Here is a 26629-nt window from a genome sequence, read left to right as displayed (position 1 = left end):
TGGTAACCACCCACTTCCCAGCCCGTCTTGTTTCTGCAGTTTTCACAACCATTCCCTCTCCTGCTCCCTCTGGCACCTGGCCTCTAAGAGGCACAGCTCTCCAGAGACTGAAAAGGCCTCTGTGGCCAGCAAGCTGAGGGCATGAGCCTGAAACACAGCCTTAGAGAAAAGGGAGGATAAACGGAAGGAATGGCAAAGACTGGGAAGGGACTCCAAGGGGCGGAGCATTGGATGGCATCCCAGGCCACTTGCTGGGCAGGCAGAAGGGCCATGTCCACCGGGTCTGGGGACATCCAATGGCAGCTCCCCTCCACCACCAGCCCCACCAGGCCCAGCTCACATATGAACACCTCCAAGTCCCAGGCATGGCCAAGGGAGCTGCAGGCCCTGGGTGGAAGCTGGCCACCCAGCTCCCATCTGCAACACAGGCTAATTCCTCTTCCAACAGAAAAGGAGGCAGGTTCTCATACTGAAAATGCCTCCTGTCCCCACCCACCTCCCTCCTCATTCACATACTCAGAGTGACAAAGTGCTGAGATCTGAGTGGGTCAGAATTTGGGGCTGGGATAGGGGACCAGGACACCACGGGAGCACCAGTCCCCAGAGGGGAGCCAACACCCTGGCCCTTTCCCAAACCATGGGAAGCAAAACTCCAAAATCTGTTACCAAAGGGGAGTCTTAAAACTGGAAGAGGTTAACAAGACAAAGACATAATTAACGATCTAGGGAAAACAAAAGGAGGGCAGTTGGAGTCATGATGCTTTTGTCAAAACCCAGAGCATGTACAACACAAAGAGTGCACCTGACTCCAATTTAGTTAATAATAATAATAACAATTGTATTAATATTGGCTTGTCAGTGGTAACTAATATACCATGTTAACTTGAAATGATAATAACAGGGAAAACCAGAGGAGGGAGGGCTTAGAGGCTACATGGGAACTTTCTGCTCCACTTCTCTGTAACCCTAAAACTGCTGAAATAATTATGCTGGCTCATTAAAAAATATGGTGGCTGATATTCAGGAGGCTGAATGTAAGAATGGATATTGTTGAGGTAAACTGGAAGATGGAGCAAAGGGATTCTCCCAGAATGCAGTGTGAACGGCACTGAGCAGCAACCCTGGTGGAGGACGGATTTCTCCTGACTTTGATGAGAGCCACCAGGCTCCAGGGGCATCCTTCCCAAACCCCTTCATCACAGTCTCCCCGTCTCCAAATTGAGGAACATCAGTAAATTCTCAGGAGTTTGGTTGTTCATCTTTCCCTACGACTGCTTCTTTTGATGAGGGGGATGGGGGAAGAGAGCACAAGAAAATTAGAAACCACGTCAATCTTTGCCGGGTGCTCGGCCCCTCCCAGGCTGTGGCATTTCACAGTTCATGGCCTGAGGGGGTAGCACTCTCTATTTAGCATTTGGCGGTGAATTACATTTTTTTTGCTGGTTTTCTCAAAAAAATTTTTTTTAATTTCTTTAGAAGGAGTCCCAGGGAAGCCTTTCAGAAAAGCAATTCAGCCTTCTCTATCAAAAATTTAAATATGCATACTCTTTTACCCAGTAACTCCATTTCCAGGAGTACTCACATATACAAGAGATGGTGTGTGTCTAAGGATTTTTACTGCAGCAATCTTTTGAAAAGCTGGAAGCAACCTAAGTGCCCGTAAATAGGAGAATGGTTAAATAAATTATGGCGGAGTCCACGTGCTGAAATACTCTGAGACTTCTTCTTTTTTAAAGAGGACGGCCCATATGAACTGACAGAAGGAATAAAAGCCTATGATTGAGTGAAAACGGCAAGTTAGCTAACATACGTGTGTGTGTGGGAGCGTGTGATGTTTCATGTGGAGTGTGTGGTGTGTGCATGTGGTGTGGAGTATGTGTCCTGTGGTGTGCGTGCACACATGGTTTGTGTGTGTATAGTGTGTGGTGTGGTGCATGGTATCTGCATGTTGTGTATGTGCGTATAGTGTGTGCATGATGTACATGGTGTGTGTGGTGTATGCATGATGTGTGTGGTGTGTATGTGTGCATGATGCATACGGTGTGGTGTATGCATGTGTGTATGATGCGTGTGGTGTGTGTGGTGTATGCATGATGTGCATGATGTGTGTGTGTGCACATGCACAGGCACGCACACACCTGGGGAGGGTGGGGCAGCAGGCAGGCGGGGACGTGCAGGAGGAACAGTAGCTGCGACAGACCCCAGCTCAGGCGCAAGAGGATGCTCTCACCTGGAGCAGTGCCCACAAAGGGCCATTGGGTCAGGGTAGGATCAGGTTCCTGAGCCCTCTCTGAGGGGAGGTGGGGACTTTCTAAGTGGAGGGGTGCTGAGAGGGTGGGGCGGAGAAGGAGCAGGACCCTTCCGGAGCACCCAACTGGGGAACTGAAGCAGCTTGTGAAAATAGCCACCCTTCCAAACTTCGGAAAGAACATCAAAGCAGGCCGGGGGGTCCTCGGAAGGAAGAGGGGACTCTCCGAAATAGCCCCAAACCCCAACCTCGCTGAAATCTTCTCCTGCAACTTCAAACCCTCCAAAGACGAAAAATGCCACAAGCAGCGTTTTTGTCTCTTCTTTTAAAGCCTGCTTCTTTCCCAAAGTTGTCTAATAAAATTTAAATTCTCATATAGCACATGCTTGGACGTGAGCAGCTTTCACTCGGGGGTCTGAAACCACAGAACAGCAGGGATGAGGCCCTCACCTGCCAGCTTCTACCCTCCCTCAGCCCTGACACGCCGGGCACCGCTGGCCGAAAGTGCAATAAGAAAGGGGTTTCTCAGCCTCGGGAAGCACTATCACACTGTTACAGGACCTGTGAGTAATTCTCAGGCTAGACACAATGGAAACCTAAGACATTTTTTAAAACATCATAAATTTGTTCTCCAGTCTCTCTTTGAGGACTTCCCTACGGAGGAAGGAAGACCACGCTGCAGGCATAATTATCCAGATGCAGGACCCCGGTGCATAAGCCCCCCACATCCTGGAGAGGTCTGCGTGGACCCCAGCATCCTGCAGCCTGGCCGGAGCTGGTGCGCATGCGCACTCACTCACCTCAGCCTCAGCACCATGGAGGAGGACCGGCCGGTACCGCTTGAAAGGCTCAAAACACACTGAAAGAGGCTAAGTGATTGTGATGCTCTCACTAGGAGAATCTTTTTCTAAAATTCTAATAACTCCTGCAAGTCTGAAGCCTGGAAGCCCCCCAAGGAGAAGGCTGCCTATCCTCTATGCTGCTGTCAGTCCATCACCATCACCGCACCTGGCGCCCCGCACACGCCGGGCACATCACCCTGCCGCCCTGCCCACCCCTCGGGCCACCGCAGAGACCCAACAGCTGACAGAGGTGCAGACCTCGGGGTCCCACATCAACAGCAGGGCTACTGTCCTGGGAGGGGCAGACCTGCGTGCTTTAAACTCGGCTACTGGGCAGGCTTAGCTCCGCCCACTCCGTCTGTCTGGAAGGTCTCGCCTTCAGTCCTTGCTTCTAACACAGCAAACTGTGGTGCAGAGGCATCCGCTTTGTACATGATAAAACTCAGCGGTCCCTGCTCCAGAGAAGGCTGATGTGTTAAGACCTGGAACACAAAATAAGCCCTTGGCTTGCCCACCACGGTGCTTGCGATACAGCAGGGGTTCCACAAGGATGCGCTGAATGAGGGATGAACGGATAAATGGATGGACATCATGTGTCTTTGAAACGTTTCCCTTACAAAATGCTTGATATGGATTTTAGGGAGGGATAATTAGGTTTATGGGGGGTAATTAGGTTTATTTACTTATTTATTTTTAAATGGAGGTACTGGTGATTGAACCCAGGACCTAGGGCATGTTAAGCCCTCGCTCTACTACTGAGCTATCCCTTCCCCCCACCATTAATATGGATCTTAAAAGTAAATACATACACAAGATACTCAAGGTATCTTCAAGTAAAAGGCCCAGAGAATAAAGGATAAACATAAGGAGACACTAGGGCCATGGGCTCGTCCTCTGACATCCCTGCAGCCCATCACTCTATGAAGGTGTCTGGATGAAATGATGAAATGAAGCTGCCCCCCCATCCCCAGGGGATCTGCAGGGTAAAAAGGAACAGCCTCCAGAGGGGGCCAGGGCTGGAGCACCCCACCCATCAGCCATCCAGCCTCCTCACCCCACACCTGCCCCAGCAGGTCGCCAGCAGCTGGAACTCAGGCTTGTTTTGAATCTTCACCTACACGATGCTGGGCTATCTAGGCGGGATGTGGGTTCTGAATGAAGACGAGAGCCCGACCAGCCCCCTCCCTGGCTCCAAATCGCCAAGTCCCTGAGGCCACAGCACCTCCATTTCAGATTTCAAAGCATAAAGGATAAATCTTTGAATAATCCACGCTTCCTAATCCATTGTATATTCTCAAGAAATAGTTCTCCAGCCCTTCCTTGAAACAGCCTGTCTCCAACATGTGACAAAAGGATGCAAAGTGGCATCCCCATGGCCCAAATACGAATGCCGGAAACACTCCAGGTCTTCCAAATGGCAATTAAAAATACTTAAAATAATTTAATATCAAGCCTGTTTCATGGAATTCAAGACAGCTTAGGCAGATACACTATTAGAGGGAACAGGCATGCAATGAAAACTTCAAACAGATACAGCTATATAAGTAAGATTGAAAAGAGGGAACTGGGTGGTGGGTAGAGCTCAATGGTAGAGCATGTGCTTAGCACGCACAAGGTCCTGGGTTCAATTCCCAGTGCCTCCATTTAAAATCAATCGATCAATCAATCAAATTACCTCCCCCCACCAAAAAAAGCAAAAGAAAAAAAAGGGGCAGAGGAAATCACTTCATAGCTATAGAGGATTTCCAAGGATGCTCTTGAAATGTCTTTTAAAACAATATATTCCAACTTCCCACTAATCTAAATTCCTCCAGTGATGTCCGCCTGCAGCAGCTAGCAGCAAATATGCATTCTCGAATTATTATACTTGAAGCAGCAATATCAAGGAAGCATCTAATCCCATCTAATTCCATCATAAAAGCTAATGTGAATCTCCAATCTGCACGGCCTACGGCTCCCTTTCTGATGAGATGCAGAACCATATCCAGGTGGGCTCAGGACAGTGGAGTGGACGGCCCACAAAGCCCTGGCGTGGGGTGGCCTGGGGATCATCGCAGCAGCTACTTTTCTTTTTTTTTTCTTAATATGAAAACATCTCTGAATGGCTTCAGCAAGATGTATTTTGATTTGAAAAGCTCTATGACACTGAAAAAAGAGAAAGAATCCACACACAGCTCCATTCAGAACAGTGACTCTCATGAGCCCCAAAACCATCAATGAGATGGGGGATGTGCACTGAATTCAACTTCCTCCCTGACCCTGCATAGCGGCCCTAGGTCTGAGCATCTTATCTCTGCCAAGCAGGCTGGTAGGCAAGCCGCCGCCACATGGTCCCGTGTGAGCACCACATGCCAGCAACGTGCTATCTTATTTGTTCAGGGGTGCAAAATGGTCCAGTGCAGGTGGCTATGTTCATCCTTCCTGACACAACCTACTCGCTGCTGTCCTCTAGGATCCAGACTCCCTGGACAGGGTGGGAAGTCAGCCAACAGAACCCAAACCATCCGGCTCCCGGACTTCTCCCCAGATCAGCCCTCCGTGCACCAAAGCTCCCAAGTCAAAGATGCAGAAGCCAGGCACTGAGAACTTTCTGTTTCAGAAGGCCTTAATATGAAGTCAAAATTAAAATCACATCTTCTTATGGTTCTTTTTTCTTTAACACAATGAATCAGTGCTTCCTTTTGAGAAACCAGAAAATGCACGCTATTCATTTAGTCACCCTCCTTTCTGGAAAAGAATCACATACGTGAAAATTGGGACATTCCCTCAAAATCAACACTTAGGAGCCTTGAAACTCTAAATATTGGAATTTTTTAATAATTTTCTATCAAGCCCATTCAATAGAATGCAAAGTACCTCAAAAGAACAGACAGATCGAAGGACTAGAACAGAGAGCCCAGAAACTGGCCCACATAATACTAATCAACTGATCTTTGGCAAAGGAACAAAGACAATACAATGGAGAAAAGATAGTCCTTTCAACAAATGAAACCAATGGATATCCACATGCAAAAAAAAAAAAAACAAAGCACAAATCCAGACCCAGACATCATATCGTTCATGAAAATTAATGGATCACAGACCTGAATGTCAAAACACAAAGCCATAAAACTCCTAGAAGACAACATGGGAGAAAATCTAGATGACCGTGTGTGTTTGGCAATGACTTTCTTAGCTACGACACCAAAGGCACGATCTATGAAAGAAAGAGTTAAGAATTAAGCTGGACTTCATCAAAATGAAAGGTTTATAATGAAAAAGAATATGAAGGGGAAGGAAGGATATAGCTTAGTGGTAGAGTGCATGCTTATCAGGTACAAGGTCATGGGTTCAATCTCCAGTAACTCTATTAAGTAAAAAAATAATAATAAGTAAATAAATCTACTTACCTCCCCCCAAATAAACAAAAAAGAAAAAGAATATGAAAACAAACATATGTATGTACATGTATGACTGAAACATTGTGCTGCTGTGCACCAGAAATTGATACAACACTGTAAACTGACTATACTTAATAAAAAAGAATGCAATTTTAAAAAATGATATTTAAAAAATAAAAGGTTTCTGCTCAATGAAAGACACTTTTAAAAGAGAATAAGAAGACAAGCTGGTAGAAAATATTTGCGAAAGACACATCTGATAAAGGACTTGCTACACAAAATATACAAAGAACACTTAAAATGCAACAACAAGAAAAAAAAATCCCAGTTCCAAAATGAGCTAAAAATGTGACGACACCTCACCAAAGGAAATAGCAATAAGCATGTGAAAAGGTACTTCACATCACATGTCCTTAGGCAATGCAAATTACAACAGCAGTGAGATCCTTCTGCACATCTAATAGATGGTCCAAATCCAAAACAGTGACATCACCAAAGGCTGACGAGGATGTGGAGCCACAGGAACACAGCTGGTGGGAATGCAAAATGGTGCAGCCGCCTGTGAAGACAGTTTGGCAGTTATCCACACAAAAACCTACACATGGGTGTCTACAGCAGTTTTATTCACAACTGCTAAACTTGAAAGCAAACAAGACATCCTTCAGTGGGTGAATGCATCAACAAACTGAGGTCCACCCTGATGATAGAATAGTATACAGCACTAAAATGAAATGAGCTCTCAAGACATGCAAAGACATGGAGGAAACTTACACACATATTAAGTGAAAGAAGCCAATCTGAAAAGGATACATAATGTAGGATTCCAATCATATGGCATTCTGGAAAAGGCACAGCTTTGGAGACAGGAAAAAGATCAGTGATTGCTGGGGGTCAGGGGGTGGGTGCCTGTAGAGGATTTAAGCAGGTGCCCAGGATTGAAAGCCCCTTCATCAGCCGTCTCCATGGAAATGCCCCAATCCCCATGCCGTTCACAACAGACAGTGAAGGATGCTGTTAAGATGCAAGTCCCATGTCCCCAGGCAGCACTTTAATTTACTGCCCACCGTGCAGGTTTGAGCAGGAATGACTGTACCAGGTACTGTCATCCCACTAATCATCCGAGAATGTCTTATGTCCTGCCTGGTGCTGTTGGACACCTTGTGCTGTGGCTGTCACCACTGCCCTGTTCACCTAAGGACAGACACCTCTGACCCCACCTTATCAGGTGACTGGAGAGTCATTAGCTGTTGCAAAGCCCTAAAGAAGTGAGATGCTTCTTTCATTGAGACTGAATAATCAAATACTAGAAGGGCTCATAATGAAAAGCCACATTTCCTGATCCAGACTTCCCCATGTCACCGCCAAGCCTTTTGATTATTCTGCTTTTTAAAAAATTTGGGGGGGTAATTAGGTTTATTTATTTGTTTGTTATATTATTTTATAATGGAGGCACTGGGGATTGAACCCAGGACCTTGTGCATGCTAAGCACGAGCTCTAGCACAGAACTATTACCCTCCTCACAACCTTTTGATTATTTATTTTTTTTCTTTTTTAGTTGATGTAGTCAGTTTACAATGTTGCATCAATTTCTGGTGTACAGCATCACATTTCAGTCATACATATACATACATATATTCCTTTTCATATTGTTTTTCATTATAGGTGACTACAAGACATTGAATATAATTCCCTGTGCTATACAGTATAAACTTGTTTATCTATTTTATATAAAGTAGTATCTACAAATCTCAAACTCCTATTCTATCCCTTCCCACCCCTTTTTTCCCCTGGTAACCATAAATTTGTGATTATTTCTGATTTTAACTCTGCTGGTGGCTATTTCCACCTCTCTAAATAATGCTTTTACATTTCTGCTTCTTGATATATTATCAACCTCAGATAAAAATTTATTGACATTCTTGCACAAGAGGTGACATTTGCAGGACCTCCCAGGCTCTTGTGGGACTGACTGTGACCACAGCAGTTACCACAGCAAACACAGTGGGGACTCCCATCCTTATGGAGAGCTCTGGGAGAAACACATCCGTCTGAGAAGCTCCCAGCCCATCTGGGAATGGAGACACATCCTTTGGATGGCCTGTGACCACGCAGCCTTCAGGATGAATACAAGCTCTTTCCTTTTATAACTTGTTAAAGCCCTGGATAGGGGTAGCCATGAACTAGGTCTGTCCCTGCTGCCCTTTGAGGGCAGGAACTGGCTCCCAGCCCCATTTGCTTCGTCTGCACTCAGCCCGGGCTCAGAAGCCAGTGGGGATGCCACGTGTGTCTGCTCAGCGCGGGAGTGAGCACTACCACCGCAGCCAGCCCCCTGCTGTCGAGGCTCTGCTAGAGGTGGCGCGGGTGCAGAGGGTGTGGTCGATCTGCCCCCCCCCGCGCTCCCCCCAGCCTAGGGTGGGGTACAATCAGGAAAGGAATGTCCCTCTGGAAGAATGTTACCGCATCTCAGCCCCACTTGGACCAGACTGGCCGTGTGTCGCGGGGAAGCCTAGAACCTCTCCCCAGGCTCCCCTGCAGCTTCCTGATTTCCTCTCAAAACACCACGAGCAAACCCTGGACAATGGGCCCTAGGGAGCCTGTGTGATGTGAGGCATCGGAAGGGCAGCTGGACCACTGCTCAGTGGTGCATCCTCAAATGAAGAAGAGGGAGGGGGAGGGGACAAGGAGGACCAGAGAGGGGAGGGACGGAGGGAGAGGGAGGGGATGCTCATGCAAGAGTACAAGAGAGCAAGAGAGAAGGGAGGAAGGATGTGGGGAGAGAGACCAGGGGAGGAAGAAGGGAACAGGAAAGCGCGAGGGAGGGGAGGAAGGAAGCCCCTCCCCCTCACACTGTCAGTGGGCAGTGGAGCCTTTCTGAAGGTCAGACAGAAGCCTTCACACTTGGCCCAGCAATTCCACATCTGGAAATGTACAGAATGAACCACGGAGCTACAAGGGTATTTATCACAGCATCGCTCAGAGCAGAGAAATATTCTAAACAAGCCCATGTCCAAGCCAGGGACCTGGGTCCACGAACGATGCACAAAGTCCTATAGTTTCTGAGCAAGAAAAACGCCCCAGGCACAGCCAGGGAGGAGCGTGAGGCAGCCGTGCACGTGCAGAAGCGCACAGGGAGCAATCGTGCAAACAAGGGCCCCCTGGCAGGAACGGGCAAGGGTTTCTGTCTCCTGTTTGCTTATCTCTACTTTCTCATAGGATGAACTTGTAGGCTTGTAATAACTAACGTTGTTTAAAGTGTTCTCTCTTGCCAAAAATTGCTTTAATACTGAACTACAGAGTTGAGTCACATAAAATTGCTGATATTTGACCACTTCTGACTTAACAAAAAGAGCATTTTCATAGGATTCAACCTGATTTTGTCATGAAATCCAGATGAGTTGTAAGATTCTCGGGAATCGTCCCCTCTAGCTGGCTCCGGGACACGTGAGGGGCCATGACTGGCCCAGGGTCCCAGCAGTGAGGGTCTCCCATCCTCCCAGGAGGCCCCAGCCCCCCTCCCACACACACCCAGGGCCTCCGAGGAGCCCCATCCCACGGGACCTTGTACAGGTATCATCTCATCTGTGACTCATGTCACCTTGCAAATCCGGTATAATCACGGCTACTGGGGGGGAACTGGAAGAGGTGGGGGGCAGGGGGGATTTGGGGAGCCTGCTGGGTCCAGGCAGGCCCTTCCAACTCTCCATTCTTACTGACTATGCCCATTTACAGGGCAGCAGGGTCCTGACTGGGCTTCTCTCTCCCCTGTGGGGCTCACTCCTTTCACTGCATCCTGGGTCTCCTCCAGTATTTTTGGAAGTTTAAGAAGATGGAACCACCCCACACCAGGGTTTCAGCTAAGCCAGCTGGGCCTGTTTTCCCATATCCCAGCCAGGCAGCTGTTCCCAAGCATCTACTTGGTGCCAGCCCCACCCACACAGACCCTCGGCTCCCTCCTGCCTCCAGGCTGAACTGTCAACCTCACACACATGAAGCTTTGGTCCACAATACCTACTGTGACCAATGTCATCCCTCAAAAATGGCCGCTGGTGACTAACAGAAGTGACCCGGGGCTGATCAGCAGAGGGCAGCATCTCAGGACCTCAACACATAAGAAGGAAGCAGAGGAAACATGACCAGCGTGCCTGCAAGGTTACTGGGTGGGGGAGGGAGGCTCATCTCACCTGGGGATGTTTCCCAGCACCTGCATGGACTGCATCTGAGAAACTGGTTCCTTTCAAGCTCCGGGGCCATTTAAAAGAGACTATGCTAAATCCTGAACTGAACTTTTCCCCTGTTTCCGTGTGGACAGTAAAGGAGGAGGGACGACAAAAGCCAAGGGTCTGCCAATGTTCACAGCAGCACTATTTACAATAGCCAAGACACGGAAGCAACCTCAATGTCCATCAACGGATGAGTGGATAAAGAAGCTGTGGTACACTGATACAATGGAATACTACTCAGCCATAAAAAAGAATGAAATAATGCCATTTGCAGCAACATGGATGGATCTGGAGATCATCATACTAAGTGAAGTAAGACAGATGGAGAAAGACATACACCATACGATATCACTCATATGTGGAATCTAAAAAAAAAAGAAAAGGAAAAGAAAGACACTAATGAACTTACATACAAAACAGAAACTGTCTCACAGACATAGTAAACAAACTTATGGTTACTGGGCAGGGGAAGGGGGTAGGGAAGGATAAATTGGGAGTTTGAGATTTGCAGATACACACTATTATATATAAAATAGATAAACAACAAGGCCCTACTTTACAGCACAGGGAACTATATTCAATATCTTACAGTAACCTATGATGAAAAAGAATATGAAGAGGAATATATGTATGTACATGTATCACTGAAACATTATGCTGTACACCAGTAATTGATACAACAGTGTAAACTGACTACACTTCAATTTAAAAAAAGAAAAAGAAGCCAAGGGTCTGAAGCTGGATGAGGGGGGATCACAAGGTTCAGGGCCCAGGACCCACCACCAGGAACGCCCAGGTGATGAATCTCAAACTGCCCTTCAATCTTTCTCAATAGACTTTAGGATTTTGGGGGGGAGGAGGTAATTAGATTTTTTTTAATTATTATTTTTCCAGTGGAGGTACTGGGGATTGGACCCAGGACCTCGTGCATGCTAAGCACACGCTCTACCACTGAGCCGTACCCTACTCCACTTTAAACTTTAGTTTTTAAAACAGTTTTAGACCTACAGAAAAATTGTGTGGATAGCACAGGGCTCCCGTACAATACCCCGGTCTCACCTGTAATTATCTTACATTAACGCCATACGATTGTTACAGTTCATGAAGTTAATGTGTTAATGTTAACTAAGGCCACGCTCTACTGATGTTTCCTTAGCTTTTTACCCAGTGTCCTTTACCTGTTCTAGGGTCCCATCCGGGACACCACATCACAGTGAGACATCCTGACTTCCTAAGCCCCTCTGGCTGTGATAGATTCTCAGGTTCTGGTGGGAGAGGGTGTAGCTCAAGTGGTAGAGTGCCTGCTTAGCACGCACGAGGTCCTGGGTTCAATCACCAGTATTTTCATGAAAAACAAGTAAGTAAACCTAATTACCTCCCTCCTACCAAAGGAAACAACAACAGCAAAAAACAAAAACAAAAACTAAAACAAAAACCCCCAAAACACAACAACAACAAAAAAAAACTTCTCAGATTCTGATGAAAAACTGATGTTTCATTGGATGTGCTGGCCGGGGCAGGGCTTGTCAGGTTTGCCCCCAGTCAAGTTCCTGTTTCCACGTTCCACGCAGCGCTCTTTGGAAGGTCAGTTCCCAGGTACAGCCCACAGTGGAGTGTGGAGTCATGCCCTCTGATTTCTCTCAGCTGCCACCAGCAGTGATGGCCTCGCTCAGGCCCGAAATGCCCCTGCAGGCACCTCATTTGGCCCTTTCTTCTTATCTCCACTGATAACTGACATCCCCTCCAACACACAGACACACATCAAAAGCTCCTTGAGGGTCCAGTCTTCTCCACAGTTTCCTGCATGCATGCAGCCCAGTGAGATGCTTTGCATACTCAGAAATCCTTATTCCTGAGCTGTCCCAGGTCCCCAGGGCGTGCCTCTGGTGGAAGTCCAGCCCTGAAGTGAATCACCCAGGGCAAAAGCTGCTCCTGGCTTGGGCCCACCCCCTCCTCCACCCACTGGCTCTCCCCACATTGCAGCAGCCCCAGGACCCGGACTCTTGCCCTCAGGAAGCTCTCTGCAAAGTGGGACAGAGAGAGAAAGAACAACTGATAAACTCAGAGCAGGATGCCACACGATGACAAGTACATGAGAGAAAACAATGCCGCATCAGAGAGGGTGGGGGAGACACATTTCATACAGCGCCACGGGGAGGTCCTGTCGCTCAGTACAGAGCTCAGCAGCCCTGCGGGAAAGCAGGGGACACAGGAAGCTCTGTCTAGTCCCGGGGACACAGATGCGCGTGTGGACAGGACAGGGAGGTGAGAAGGGGCTGCACTCTGCGTCATTCAACTCTCCCCCAAGCTTTGATTTTTTAAAAAGCTGTCACACCCAAGGCTGCTCAGAGAATCCGGGTTTTGAGACTTTGAACCCCACCACCACATAGATATGTCTACTCCTAAAATCCCAACTGCGGTGAAAGACTGAGACCCCCCACCACAAGCAGAGATGCTCCCCACAGCACAAATACCGGCCGTGAGGCCCTGGGGGAGGCTGACCAGAGCTGCAGGGCTGGCTGCACCAGGCTGGATCCTGATGGGCCCTGGAGGGTGAGGACAGCGCCGATACACCCCCACCCCAGACCCCAGCCTCGCCTGTATGGACACAGCCCTCGGACCCCTGTTCTGATCCTCAGGCCACAGCGATAAAGCAGCCATGCTACTCCAGCACCAGGAGAGGGCTGAGTCCACTGAGTGGAGCCAGAAGCACAAACAGTACCTCCGAGGCTGTGCACCCCACCATCGCCTCACTCACGTCTCAGTGGACGACCGTGGGAGAGACCATTGGAGCAGGCTGGGCTGGGTGTCTAGTCTATTTCAGAGGGCGCGGGTGCCTGGACCACCTGGGGGGCGAGCTCAGATGCTGTGACGACGTACAGGACCCCAGCCCAGAGTCCACGGCCACTGCAGCACCTGGCTGGGAGTTCACACAGGTGAGCCACACACGGCGCCCAGTACGCAGACGCCCCAAGAACACCAGCAGGAACAAGGCTACAAAAGCCTCCCACGGGCTGCTCCGAGAAACAGCCTCCACGAAGGTGGATGTCTTTGAATTCATGGCCACGGAGGAACTTCCTGGAGCAAACGGTGTGGTTGGTGAAGTCAAGGTGGTCACTGTGGGGACAGCTGGCAGACAAGTGTTTCCGCACAGAAGGGGTGAAGGTGAGCCCAGGAGAGCATGGACGCAGACAGCAGGGACCTCTAGGATCTTGGCGTGATGGGCAAGGTGGCACCGAGGACCTCCCCCCAAATTTCCAGGCTGATTCAAAGGAGTTGCTTCTATACACCATTCCCCTCTGTGCCCTCTTCATAAAGCTCTTTGGTTTCCCACTCGAGTGAAACCACATAGTGTGTGACCCTCAAGTGCTCAGGCCATTTGTGTCTGGTTCTCTTTAAGGGCCCGGCTCCTTCTACGGGCAGGAAGGAAAACTCAGCTCATCTAGAGAACGCATCTGTATTCAAATTAACATGCGTAGAGATCTCAGCATCCGACTTGGGTTTATGCACTCTGGTTTCATTTAGAAAATACAGTTTGTATCTAAATATTAATAAGCACTTGTGGGAAAGGCAAAATGTCATTATCTCACATTAAACAAAACGTCATCTTGATTCTGACACTGTTGTTCAAGCAGGAAAATAAGCCATGAGTCAGTCACATTGAAAGGGCGCCTTGAAAATCCCAAGATGATGTGCTGCCTTTTTTTTTTCTTTCACTTTTTATTGACACCGAATATATGTACGGAGAAGTTCCATATGGTAAACTGGAACTCGCCCCTGCAAACCACACCCAGATCAGGAGATGGGACATCATCAGCCCAGAAGCCCTGGGCCCTCCCCATGCCTCCTCCGATCCACGCGTGGTAAACCTCGGCACGTGAAACCCGTCTGCTACTGGTAGGCATCCGGGCCGTCTACAGCTCCGCTGTGATGACCACGCTGATAGGGACACTCCAGGGCGTGTGCCCTGATGGCCACATTCGTTTCCTGTGGTCCCTGTCACAAACCACCACAAACTGCGTGGCTTTAAACAACTCACAGTTGAGGAGACTAGAAGTCTGAAAGCAGGGTCCGTGGCTGAAATCAAGGTGTCTGCAGGGCCATCCTCCCTCCAGAGGCTCTAGGGGAGAATCTCCTCTTCTGGTTGCTGGTGGCTGTCGGCTGTCCTTGGCTTGTGGCCACATTGCTCCAATCTCTGCCTCTGCGGTCACACTGTCTTCCCGACTGTGTCCACTCTCCCACTGCCTCTCTCTTAGAAGAACATTTGTGATGACACGTAGGACCCACCAGGTAATCCAGGATAATCTTCTCATCTCGATGTCCTTACCCATGTCTGCAAAACTTTACCATTTAAGGTAACATTCACAGATCCAGGGACTGGGACCTGGTGTCGTTAGGGGCCTCCATGAGGCCCACTACAGTGGCTGTATGTATGTTCCATCCAGAGGGGGACTGCTGGTCACCGAGGACGTGCATTTTTAACTTTAGTGGGTCCTGCAAAACAGCTTCCCGAAACAGTTAGGGGAACTTCTACTCCATCAACTGTGAATGATCCCTTGGGTGGGGGAGGGTTCAATTCCCAGTATCTCCATTTTTTTTAAAATGTAATTAATTAATTTAATTTAATAAAACCTAATTACCTCCTCCCCAAGAAAATCAATTGTATATACTAGTCATGAATCACTGCAAACTAAATTTTTTTTTAAAATATGAGCGTTCCTGTGGCTCCGCACCATCTCCAACACCTATTTTCTGTTCTTTTCAATTTTAGAATAGTATCAGATCGTGATGGTTAATTTTATGTGCCCACTTGACTGACCACGGGGAGCCCAGACTCCACACTGTTCCTGGGTGTGTCTGTGGGGGTGTTCTCATGTGAGACGGGCATTTGCATCAGTGGACTCGGTAAAGCAGGTACCGAGCTGGTCTCATCCAACCTCCTGAGGGCCATGTGAACATAAGAGGGAGGAAGAAGGAATTCACCTCTTTTTCCCAGCCTCACTGTTGAGCTGGGACAACTTACCTCACGTCTGCCCTTGGACTGGGATTCGTACAACTGGCCCCCCTGGGTCTCCAACCTGCAGACTCAGATTGAATTCCATTTGGGTCCTCAGCTTGCAGGAGGCAGATCATGGGACTTCTCAGCCTCCACAATCGTCTGGGCCAATTCCTCATAATAAATCCCCAAATATATATAATACACACATACACACACACACACACACACACACACACACACACACGGAGAGCCCTGGCTAACATGTTCACGATTCCTTTTGCATTTCCCTGATGACTCATGGACTCGAGGACCTTTCCATACGGCTACTGTACCTTTTTCTGGTGAAATGTCTTTAGCCTCTTTCCTACTCAGTTGTTCACCTTTTTCTTGCAAAGTGCGCGATTTTAATATGAGCGATTTCTTAGAACACCTTTCACTAAACACACACATGCGGAAAGGCGAGTGTCAGGGCCTGAGACTTGAGGTCCAGATGTGCGCAAGGGATGAGTTGCTGTGAATTCTGGACAAGGCTCACCCACAATGGCCTCCAGGCCTCCGTCAGCTCAGATAGTTCCCACAAGGACTCCTGTCGGGAACTTGGATAAGTGAGACAAAAATCAGCCCAAATCACTGTGTTAGGTCTCCATTTACTTCCTTCAAACCAGAGCTAATCTGACTTCAAGGAAGAGATCATTAAATAGGCACATTAAATGCTATTTGTATTTCTATGAACAGACGTGGATTTTACGGAATCTTCTGTGTTGGTCGGCTCAGCTCAGTCTGCAGGGTGATGGCCCGTCCCCAGTCCAGGCTGTGGGTGGTACCACGCGTGAGCCTGCAGGGGCAGCCACACCAGCGATGTGACTGCTGGCTTTCTGCTGTGAAATATCCAGTGTTTAACACACTAGGGTCTGACTTCTCAGTATCACTGTAAAGGAGACCCAGCTTTAGGACACCAGTCCACAAGAACTGCGGCATAATACTAGGTGTTTGCTGAAAACCATCAGGAGCGCGAGCCCCAGACCCACTCCTCCCACTTCCCCGCCTGGTGCAGCCATGTGGCCCCTGTGGAAGAACTGCCAACACACAGAGAGTCGCCCCTCCCACCCATCAAATGCAGCTTTCTCCCAATAAATTGTGACTTCTGATTATCCCCAAAATTAGCAGGCAGTTTCCAGCTACGGTGCATGGGCGTAGGCAGTGAAGAAAGCCTTGGCCAGTGTCCCAGCAGGGTCCCCATAGGGGACAGGCTGTGGGCCTCCTGGAGGGAATGGTACCCACCCCCACTGGTGCCTGACCGAAGAACAGGCTGACAGCATCTGGAAAAAGAAGAGCGGTTGGAAAACAGGTTTTCTGACCCATCATTACCCAGAGGATGAACAGCCCATCAGAGCCTGAAACGGGAAGCGGGTGCCTAGGGTCCCCTGAGAGGACCCTCCTCATGCCTCCTCAGGGCTCACCAGCCTGCAGAGGCCTCGGGAGCCCAGCACCTGACCAGGAGCATCAACTTCCCCTCCCCTTCCCCCGTGCCCTCTGCCCTCTGCCCACTGCATGGAGGATGCTGGAGTCGGTCCCCCTCCCTCCAGAGGCCAGAAAGCTACCAGGAGCCCCTGCAATGGGACCAGGATGGCCACCTGGTGGGCAGGGCGGCGGCTACAGCCTGGCTGAGGTGGCCCGGCCACCGCGACCTGTGTCCGGAGACCTCCCCGTTCCCAGGCTGTCCTCCATCCTCCGTCCTCCGCAGGAAGTCAGCGGAGCCCCGTAGGTTAACTCAACAGGAGCAAATTAATAATGTGATTTATGGTTTGTCATGGATTTTGTCGTTCGTGTAGAAGAACAGTGGCAATTTAATTTAGAAAGCCTGTAAATCTCTAAAGGGTAAAATTAAACATCCGCGCTCGCAAGGCCGGGACTTGGCAACAGCCGCCTCCGCCCACAGAAGGCGGTGGGGGAGCTAGCTGGCTGCGCCTCGTCCCATACATTCGGCTGGGGCTCCATCCCCTCTCCGCCGGTACGGGGTCCTTGGTCCCTCCCGTCACCCCTCAACCTGTGTCTTCCCTCATCCCTCCTAGAGCCCCCTGGCGCCCCTCGACGTGCCCCCCCTGGATACGCTCCCTATGTCTCTGCCCTGTCCCCAGACAGCTCACATCGCACTCCCCCAACTCATCCTTCACAGCCCCTCCCGGGGTCCAATCGGGCACGGACCTGGGTGGTGGAAACAGTGCCCAAAACATAGTTAGATGTCACTGGGCAGAGTGTGTGTGCCATCACCTCACCACAGCCTGACGGCCCCCCAGGCCTCCAGGGGCAGCTCTGGCCCTTGACAGTCAGGACCCACCAGCTCCTGCTCTGACTTGCACAAAACATGCTTTTGCTGCCAAATACTCGGCCTTCACCCCACTAGCGGGGGCCCCACTCCAAGCTGGCCCTTCTGCCTGGAGGGCTGTTCCCTCCTGAGCTCTGGACGGGCAAACCCTCCCACTCTTCCAGGATGGAGTCTGTGAGCCACCCAACCCACTCCCGGGGCTCACACCTTCCAGCTTGTGCTGCTCTGGGAGCTGGAGCCAGAGCCAGACTTGGGCGCTGAGGCCCTTCCACATTCACCAGTAGCCCCTTCTACTCCTCCCCGGACTCCACCCAGCCCCTGACAGGGATCAGGAAACATGGAACAGAGCAGGCACTCAGGAAATACCTGTTGGATGGGTGGATGGATGGGTGGGTGGATGGGTGGATGGGTGGATGGGTGGGTGGATGGGTGGATGGGTGGATGGGTGGGTGGATGGATGGGTGGGTGGATGGGTGGATGGGTGGGTGGATGGATGGGTGGGTGGATGGATGGATAGATGGATGAATGGGGTTCCCAGCAAAGGGGCTAGGGGGTACCTAAAATGGAGAGCACCCAGGGCTAGCGCTGCAGAGGCCCTGTGGATCAGAGGGCTGGTGGTGAATGATGGGGGTGGGGAGGGGGGTGCCATTTAAGTGCCAGACACCCCTTTGTTTCCATCCTTAGACAAGTCATCTCAGGTGATGGGTAAAAGGAACAACCCCTACAGAGAGGTGAGGCAGGGATTCCCAAAACAAGGAGTGGGGAGAACACTGCCACGTCCAAGGCAGCTCCCCCATGACGTCGATGCAAGTCAGGGGGGCGTCTGCCTCTGGTTGTGTCATAGCAGCTGGAGTCCCACCAAGTCCCACTGCTGATTAAACACAGACCAGCCTGTGATCCAGAAGAAAACTGGGGGTAGGGTAAAGGTCAGTTACAGAGCACATGTTTAGCACACACAGGGTTCCTGGTTCAGTCCCCCGTACTGCCATCAATAAATAAATAAACCAAATGACTTCCTCCTCCCCTCCAAAAAAGAAGAAAAACATTACTTAATGAAATGCAATTCATTTGAAAGCCCCAATCTGTTTAAAGCCCAAAGGAGAGGCACAAGCCAGAGTCCTTGGTCTGGAGGGGCTTCTGCACTCAGAGTTCCCAACCTAGGAAACATCACAGGGATGTCCCCCCAAAACCAGAATGCAGACTGCACATCCAACCTGCCGCATGCTGGCTCGCTCCTGTCCGGCACCCAACAACGGGCAAAGAAAGGCCACAGGCAGAATCTTCACAGAGAAAGACACGTCCATTAGGGCCGTGGGTCAGGCTGAGCCCAGTGCTGCGGACTCAGGATCTAGCAGTCGGGCCGGGCAGGCAGCACTGGGACCGGTGGCCAGGACCAACTGTCCATCACTTAGCTACTGGTTTTCACTGATACCAGCCAGGAGCAGCTAGAGACCTGAGGTTGCACCTGGTGTCTGGGAAGAAACACACACACACATCCTGTAAGCCTGGTGACTGGCACTGGCCCGGAGCTCCACTGTAACAAAACACTCACAACCGTCTGTCTCCTCTCACTGCATCCTCACAGCTTCACAGCTGCTTGGAGGGCTGGAGAGGAAGGAATGCAGACCTCCGTGTGCCCCTCTCAGGGGGAGCTGAGTCACACTCAGAGCATCGACGGTGGCTTTCTAGAGCTTCTGACTCCCTACCATCCCGGACTGTGACAGCTGTCACTAGCTCTGGACCACATGGACAGATGTGAGCACACATGGCTCAGTTAGGACACCAAAAGACGGAGGACCGTCAACAGTGTTTTACTTGAACCCTGTGTACACTTGCTGCCAAAGGGACCCAAGAAATCCATCGTCCTGAGATGCATGCACCCACTCAATAGAGAGGTCACCTATTTTTGAAACAATGGACTTTTCTGAGACCACTGCTAATCAGACCAACTGAGGGACACTATTTGTTTATTAATATGAGTGATGTATACAACAGTTCAGAGAAATTCATATTTACAGTTGCCATGCGGCAGAATCAATTCCAGGAATGTAAAACCAATCAAAGAAGAAATAAAATATATACACATATATTTAAAAATATAATGATACGTATATATGTGTGTATTTCTCAAACAGAAAATTCAAAATGCCAGTGTTGTTCCCCTACTCGCTGATTATTTACTAATTAGAATCTGTTCCCACCAAATGCCTGAACATTTCAGAGCTGAACATCTCTGAGAGTAGCTGATTCTGTGGCAGGAAGTGCAAAGCTCCAGGCATGGGAAGGAAGACGCCGGAAAACCCAACAATGTTAGCTGTTGTCTTAGAGGGCAAGCTCCCAAGCCTCCTTGCTGTCCCCGTAAGGGGCCCTGGGTCACCTGAGACATGTCCTTGTCCATTAGTCTCCATCCGCCCACCAGAGCTAGGGTCTATCCGCTAGTCCCCACTATTCGATTTTCCAGGCACGGGTTGAAAATTAGCCCCTGTATGTATCACAAAAGTGTTTCTAAGTCCTAGTCTCACCCTCCCAGCTGGAAAACAAACCTGATGCAAACTGAGTCCCAGTGGGACACAGGAGGTGGGAGGCAGGGGGAGGTGGGGGAGGGGGTCGTGGGCGCTGTGCGCACTTGGAAGAACCCCAGCGCTGCTTGGAAACAGCAGCGCTCCTCGCTCCCCAGCCTCCCCAATGCCAAGGGAAGACAACAGGCCTGCCCCTCCGGCCTGGTGGAGAATTATTTCAAACAGCACACACAGAGGAACAGAACTCAACATCCAGAAGTGCCTGACGAGGTGTGTTTAACTCCAGTTGGTTTTGCCATCAAAAACCATCTCCGGAGGGCAAGGGGGCGTAGCTCAGTGGTAGAGCTGCATGGGTTCCATGGTTCCTGGGTTCCAAAAAAAGTAATAATAATTAAATAAATAAATGAAATAAAATCTAATTTCCCCCCAAAAAATAAATAAAAATTAAAACATAAGAATAAAAACATATAATTTTTTTTAAATTAAGAAAAGAAAAATCTCCGGAAGGCTAGAGCACATCAGTGTTTGGAAAAATCACAAGATGCAAATATTTCTGCAGCCAGTAGACGCCAGAATCTCAATCCCATACTTTTCCTTTCTTAATTTTGATCCTTCAGATGCAAAACCACCGACACAGCACCTTCCACAAGAACAGCACTTCAGAGTTTATGAAGCACCACGTCCTCTTAGTAGGTGGGACCTGAAACTCAGCAAAGCTGGCACCTCAAAATCTCAGTAAAATAGGAGAAGCCACTGCAAGCCTCAGGCCCCCAAACCTCTGGCCGTCAGAACGACGTCGATATCTCAAATCAGTTCAATGCGGGATCCTGTCTGGGCCTCAGAACTACCCCAGCAAGAGCTGTACTGCATGAATGACAGATACTGAAAAAGACCCCCTGGGGCCAGTGACCCGCCTGAGGCCCCAGGGATTAGAGCCAGGTTCAGATCGACCTCTCGTTACTGCAAACCCCAGCTCCTTCCTACCCGACTCTGCCTGCCTCCATACAAAATCATAGCGCCTTCCCCAGCAAGGCCAGAACCTGGGCAGGAGACTCAGGCTGGGGAGGGTTTCAGGAAGGGGAAGCTGGCAAACAGGGACAGGCAGAACGGCTGGGAGCCTGGAGACGCTGGATCTGACATAAGGTAACAGACAAGTTTAGAAACCTCCAGATGGAGGAGGACGGGAACCCAGGCAAGAGGGCGCCTCATTCCCAGAACATCCATCACCCAGGTGACCGTGGAGATAACACTGAGCTGGCTCTGGCAGCAGGGACAGCCCAATGGCAGGCCATGCAGACAAGCAAAAATCCACAAGGGGGTTTCTGTGAAGCATCAGAATGCTCACTCCCTGGGCTGACTGCCTTCCCAGCCATGCGGTCCTCAGGCCGAAGTGGAATTTGACCTGCGCCCTTCAATCTGACCTCCACAGCTCCCTCCTGCCTGTCCAACACCTGCCAGCTTCCATGTGAGGTGCAAGGAGGGAGCCAATTGGGAACCCAGCTCAGTTCAAGCTCTGGGTCTCAGGAAAGGAGCAGCAGGCTGCCAGGCTTGTGCTGAAAGGACAAATGACACTCCTGGGGCTTCACTCATTCGTTCATTCATTCACTCATCCAGCTAGTACCACTGAGGGCCCAAGAGATGCCAGGCACTGACCTAGCTGCCAGGGATACAGAGGTCCACAGAGTCTTTCTGCTGGAGCAGTCAGAGACAGAATAAACAAAGTATATAAATAACAAGTCATGTTAAGTACTAAGAAGAAACACAAAGCAGGGTTAATAAGAAAGGGGGAAGTGACGCTAATTTATGTAGGCTGATCAGGGAGCTGAAATATAAACAGAGAAGTAAGTGAGAGAGCAAGCCAGGTGGATATCTGGAGAAGGCACGTGCCAGGGAGCAGGAACAGCAGGTGCAAAGGCCCTGAGGCAGGCAGGAGCATGGCAAAAGTGAAGACAAAGGGATAACAGGGAAAGAGCCCATAGTCATCTGGGATCATCAAGGATGGACACAGGGTGCCAGGCCGAGGTGGCAGGTGGGGATGGGGTGGGGACAACCCAGAGCATGCCTGCAGTGAGCCTGCCTGGCCAGAGCCTGCACAGCATGGTTGGGAGTGAGGAAGGGAACTGGGGAAAAAAATCAGGCTGGGGAATGTGGGTGTGGGGTGGGCACTGAGGAGCCGCTGAGGGCTTGCAAGGAACCCCAGACCTGGCCCTAATGGGGGAAACCCTGCAGCTGGCCCAGAAACCCTAAGTCCCACAGCAACAGCACCCACCAAAATGGGGGTTCCTGGGCAGGCTCATGGAGAGAGCTGGCTGTGTGACACTGAGGTCCTTGTCCTCTCTGGGCTTCCCTGTGCGTCTGGGAGGACAGGGAGCATGCAGGAATGGCTGCAGGAGAGGCAGGAGCAGACGGGCACCCACGATGGCTGACTCAGCCTGAACTGGCAGGCAGCTCAGAGGCACCAGCTGGACCCGACCCAGGCAGTGGGCAGGGCCTCGGGAGGGGAAGGAGGCTGAGAACCCCCTCTATGGGTGTTTGCCCGACCCCCCACCTCCCCAGACATCGGCTCCGCTTGGTGGGCCACCATCTCAAACCTGCCCTGCGTTGGGGATGGAGCTGCCTGCCGGTGCGGATCCCCATCACTCCCCACCTGTACGGTACCTACGCATCCCCATCCCAATAAGGTCAGGGCAATGCAATCCTCAGCTCTCTCCCACCCTCCGTTTCCTCAAGACCAGGCTGCAAGGCAAGCAAGCCACCTGTTCCAGAAGGCCCTCGAGGCCAGCCTGGGCCTCTGTGCCCACCCTCTCCTAGCCCTCCCAACTCCCCGTACAACAAAGGTTTCTCCAAGACTTCGGACCCTAGAGTTACCAGAGGCCCTCACCTGTGGAACCGCTGTGTCAGGTGTCTGGGGCCAAGGACAGGGAAGAGCTGAGGCCTAGAGGGGGGTTCAGGCACCCAAGTTCCCCCCACCCTCACCTGGACAGGCCTCCCATCCGCCCAATCCCAACGAAGCCAACCTCCGCATCCAATGTGTTTTTCCTCTGACTTCTTCAGTTGTGTCTAGGAAAACTCAAGGTGTTTTAGCGTTCCCTCTCAGATTCCAGGGGTGCGACTGGTGTCTTTTACAATTATCTTTTATTTTTATCTCGCATCTCTTAGCTTAGTTGGCAAATTGGATTACTTATGCGCCTCCACTTCACAATCCATCCCCACCAATTATTCCTGTGAAACTAGTATTTTTTTTTAAAGGGTAGGGGGAGGGTATAGCTCAGTGGTAGGGCACGTGCTTAGTTAGCATGCATGAGGTCCTGGGTTCAATCCCCAGCACTTTCATTAAAATAAACAAATAAACCTAATTACCTCCCCCCAAAACAAAAACAAAAACAACCCACAAACAAAATTAATAAAATATATATTTTTTAAAGTGAGAAGTACTCAAGGGACAGTCACACAAGACTTACCTCCAGCCCAGGGTGCCCAAGAAAGAGGCAAGGTGGGGAGAGAGTAAGAAGGTAAAAGTGACCCCATCTGCCAGCGCTCACCCCGTCTCTCACACTCACACACACACACACTCCATCTGGTTCCCCCAGGCGAGGCAGCCCAGGACCCTGGAGATGGAAGGGCAGGCAGCAGGGGAGGGGCACAACTGTGCTCCCCAACCAGTGACCTGAGGTCTGGAGAGACAGGCCGAACAGCAGCGTCTCAGGGCCCCCCATCATAAGTGCCACTACCCAGGCCTGGTCCAGCTCCGGAGACCACTCTGAGGGTCTCTCCGCCAGTGCTGGTGGTCCCCAATGGGTAGGTGGCCAGCTCAGCAAGCTGACCATCAGCAAGCTCCAACTCACCCACTAGCGCCCTGGCCATCACCCAGGGTCCCCGCGGGTTCCATGTCAGTGTCATCCTCCGCTCAGGAGACCCCCTCCAGTGGAGGCTGCAGGTGGAGGCAGCCCAGACCACCCAGGAGTGAGGGCACAGGGCAGGGCAGCCTGGCAGCTCTTGACTGGGAAACCCGACCATGTCCCCAGACACTGCCAACGAGAAGGGGAGAAGCCTTCCATCTCACCTCACCGTAGGGACCACTAACCCAGAGGCCTCAGAAATGACCACCCAACAGGCTCTGGGTACCCACCGAGCACATCAAGTGTGTGCCTCAGGAAAAGCCATCCTATTTCTGCTCTCAAAGCTTTCAGGTCATTATTTCTAAAACCACTCTTTTTCTCAAAGGAAGAGAGGAGGAAAAAATTCTCAGAAAGGGGGCAGAGGATGAAGAGGTCAGGGGCAACTAAGCCCACAGAACGAGATGCTCGAAAGAGATGCCCAGTTTGGGGTACCTGACCGTCCCCATGGCCATTTGTGACTTTGCTTAACCGTAGATTTGAGTGTGGCCCCTGACAGGCCGTATCCGAATAGATCTGAAAACATTGTCTTCCTTCTGCAACTAAATACTAAGTTGAGACCAGCAGTCTATCTCGGTCTCCGCGCTCAGTGAGGCTGGAGCAGGGCGGGCCCCTCGTGGGCGCCCGCCCGACCGTCCCTGAGCACCTCGGGCCAGGGCAAGCTCGCTCCCAGCTTCGACACAGCCAGGCCCGCTGCCCACCGCCTGGCCCGGGGGTCAGGGGGCTCACGGTTCGCCTTGACCATCAGTGGCCCTATCTCCCGCCAGCCGCCTGGCCCGGGGCCGGGGGAGGGGGAGGGCAGGGGCTGGGCCGATGGGGCAGATCCGCGAGGGCAGCCCAAGGGACCCGGGCGTGGGATTTTTAATTGAGGAGTTTCTCGCTGGGCCTCATTATAAAGGGAAAAGGTGGGGCTCGGCTTCCCGGGAGACAGGGAATCCAGAAACGACCCCAAACTCGGGAGTTGTCGCCCTGCACGGGGACTTGGTGCCAGCGCCCAGCGGGGCCGCGAAACGCTCCAGCGGCCGGTCCGGCCCGGCCGGCCCGGCCGAACCCGAGCGGGTAGCCGCCGCCTCCCCGTGCCCCTGCTCCGCGCCCGGTCGCCCCTTGCCGAGGCGCCCCACGCCCGGAATGTGCAAGCGTCTGGCCCGGCCCCGCTGCGCCCGCCCGCCGGCCGAGGAGACCCCGGTCCGCACCCCGAGACCCCGGCGGCGCCGCCCGATCGCGCCCCCCGCGCCCTGGTCCCCCGCGCTGGCCCGGGCGCCCCTAGGCTGCGGCTACCAGCGAGTCGGGCGGCCCAGGCCCCCAGCTTACCTGGCCTGGGCGCGGGGCAGCGTGGTGCACCGCCGCCCCCGGCCCGCCGCCGCCGCTCTGTCCGCGAGGCCGAGCGCGGGGCCGCCGCCGCAGCTCTTTGTGAGCCCGCGCCCAGCCGCGCACCGAGGCTGCTGCTGCGCCCGGGAAGCTGAATAGCGGCGGGCGGGCCCGGGACGCGGCGTACGGCACGCAGGCCGCCTCTGCCCCGCGCACGCGGAGCGGCCGGCGGGCGCACCCCGCACGGGCCTGCGGCTGGCCGCCCGCGCCCGCGCCCCGCCCCGGCCTCGCCCGAGTCCCCCGCCCCGCCAGACCGCACGGCGGGAAGGAAGGGAGGACAAAGATGCGCGCGTGCCCAGCGCCCGCCCTCCACCCCCCGAGCCCGGCGGACACTCGGCGGGGAGGGTGGGCGGACGCACCTGGGGTCCGAGTCCTGCGGGACCCGCGGAGCACACTGACTCCCGGCCGCGCCCCGGACCTGCCGGATCGGGAGCCGTTGGGGTCCGGTCTTCGGGCGGGTAGAACAGGTGACAGCGAGGCTCCCTCGCGCCCGCACGCTGCCCCAGGCCCCGCGCTGCCCCCTGGCGGGCTATCAGGCGCGGGCGGCGCGGAGGAGCCGCGGCGACCGCGCCCTGCTCTGCCCAGTTAGCGGTGTGCGGGAAGGGGGCCCCAGACTAGAAGCCCTGGGGGAATGATGGCCTCAGAGAACCCCTTCCAGAGGGGCAGCACAGTGCTGCCTCCCCGCCGCAGACCTCCCCCAGCCCCCGGTCGCGGGCTGCATTCCTGGTCCTCTCTCCAGGCCCCTGGGAATCACCTCATCACCCTGGTTTCCAGTAGCCTGTGTTCCCCTGCCGCAGGGCCTCACCCCTCCCCTTTCTCTCCTTGCCGTC

At 51.9% G+C, this 26629-nt stretch overlaps 1 protein-coding gene across 3 annotated transcripts in view; it reads right to left on the bottom strand.

Moving 5' to 3' along the window:
• The window catches only part of APBA2 (amyloid beta precursor protein binding family A member 2), a 176563-nt gene extending 150253 nt beyond the window's left edge, over positions 1 to 26310 (bottom strand). For 2 of the 3 annotated variants that reach the window (XM_074353928.1, XM_074353930.1), the window contains exon 1: positions 25743 to 26013. The gene's annotated coding sequence lies outside the window, so the exon portion shown is untranslated. Of the gene's footprint in view, positions 1 to 25742; positions 26014 to 26158 lie in introns of those variants that run through there. The other variant, XM_074353929.1, reaches the window with a different exon arrangement.
• Positions 26311 to 26629: the final 319 nt, after the last annotated feature.

This window comes from Camelus bactrianus, chromosome 27 (genome assembly GCF_048773025.1).
Source record: "Camelus bactrianus isolate YW-2024 breed Bactrian camel chromosome 27, ASM4877302v1, whole genome shotgun sequence".
NCBI classification, from domain to species: Eukaryota; Metazoa; Chordata; class Mammalia; order Artiodactyla; family Camelidae; genus Camelus; species Camelus bactrianus.
Note: the sequence above shows the minus strand (reverse complement) of the source record. Positions and strands in the feature narration are given on the sequence as shown.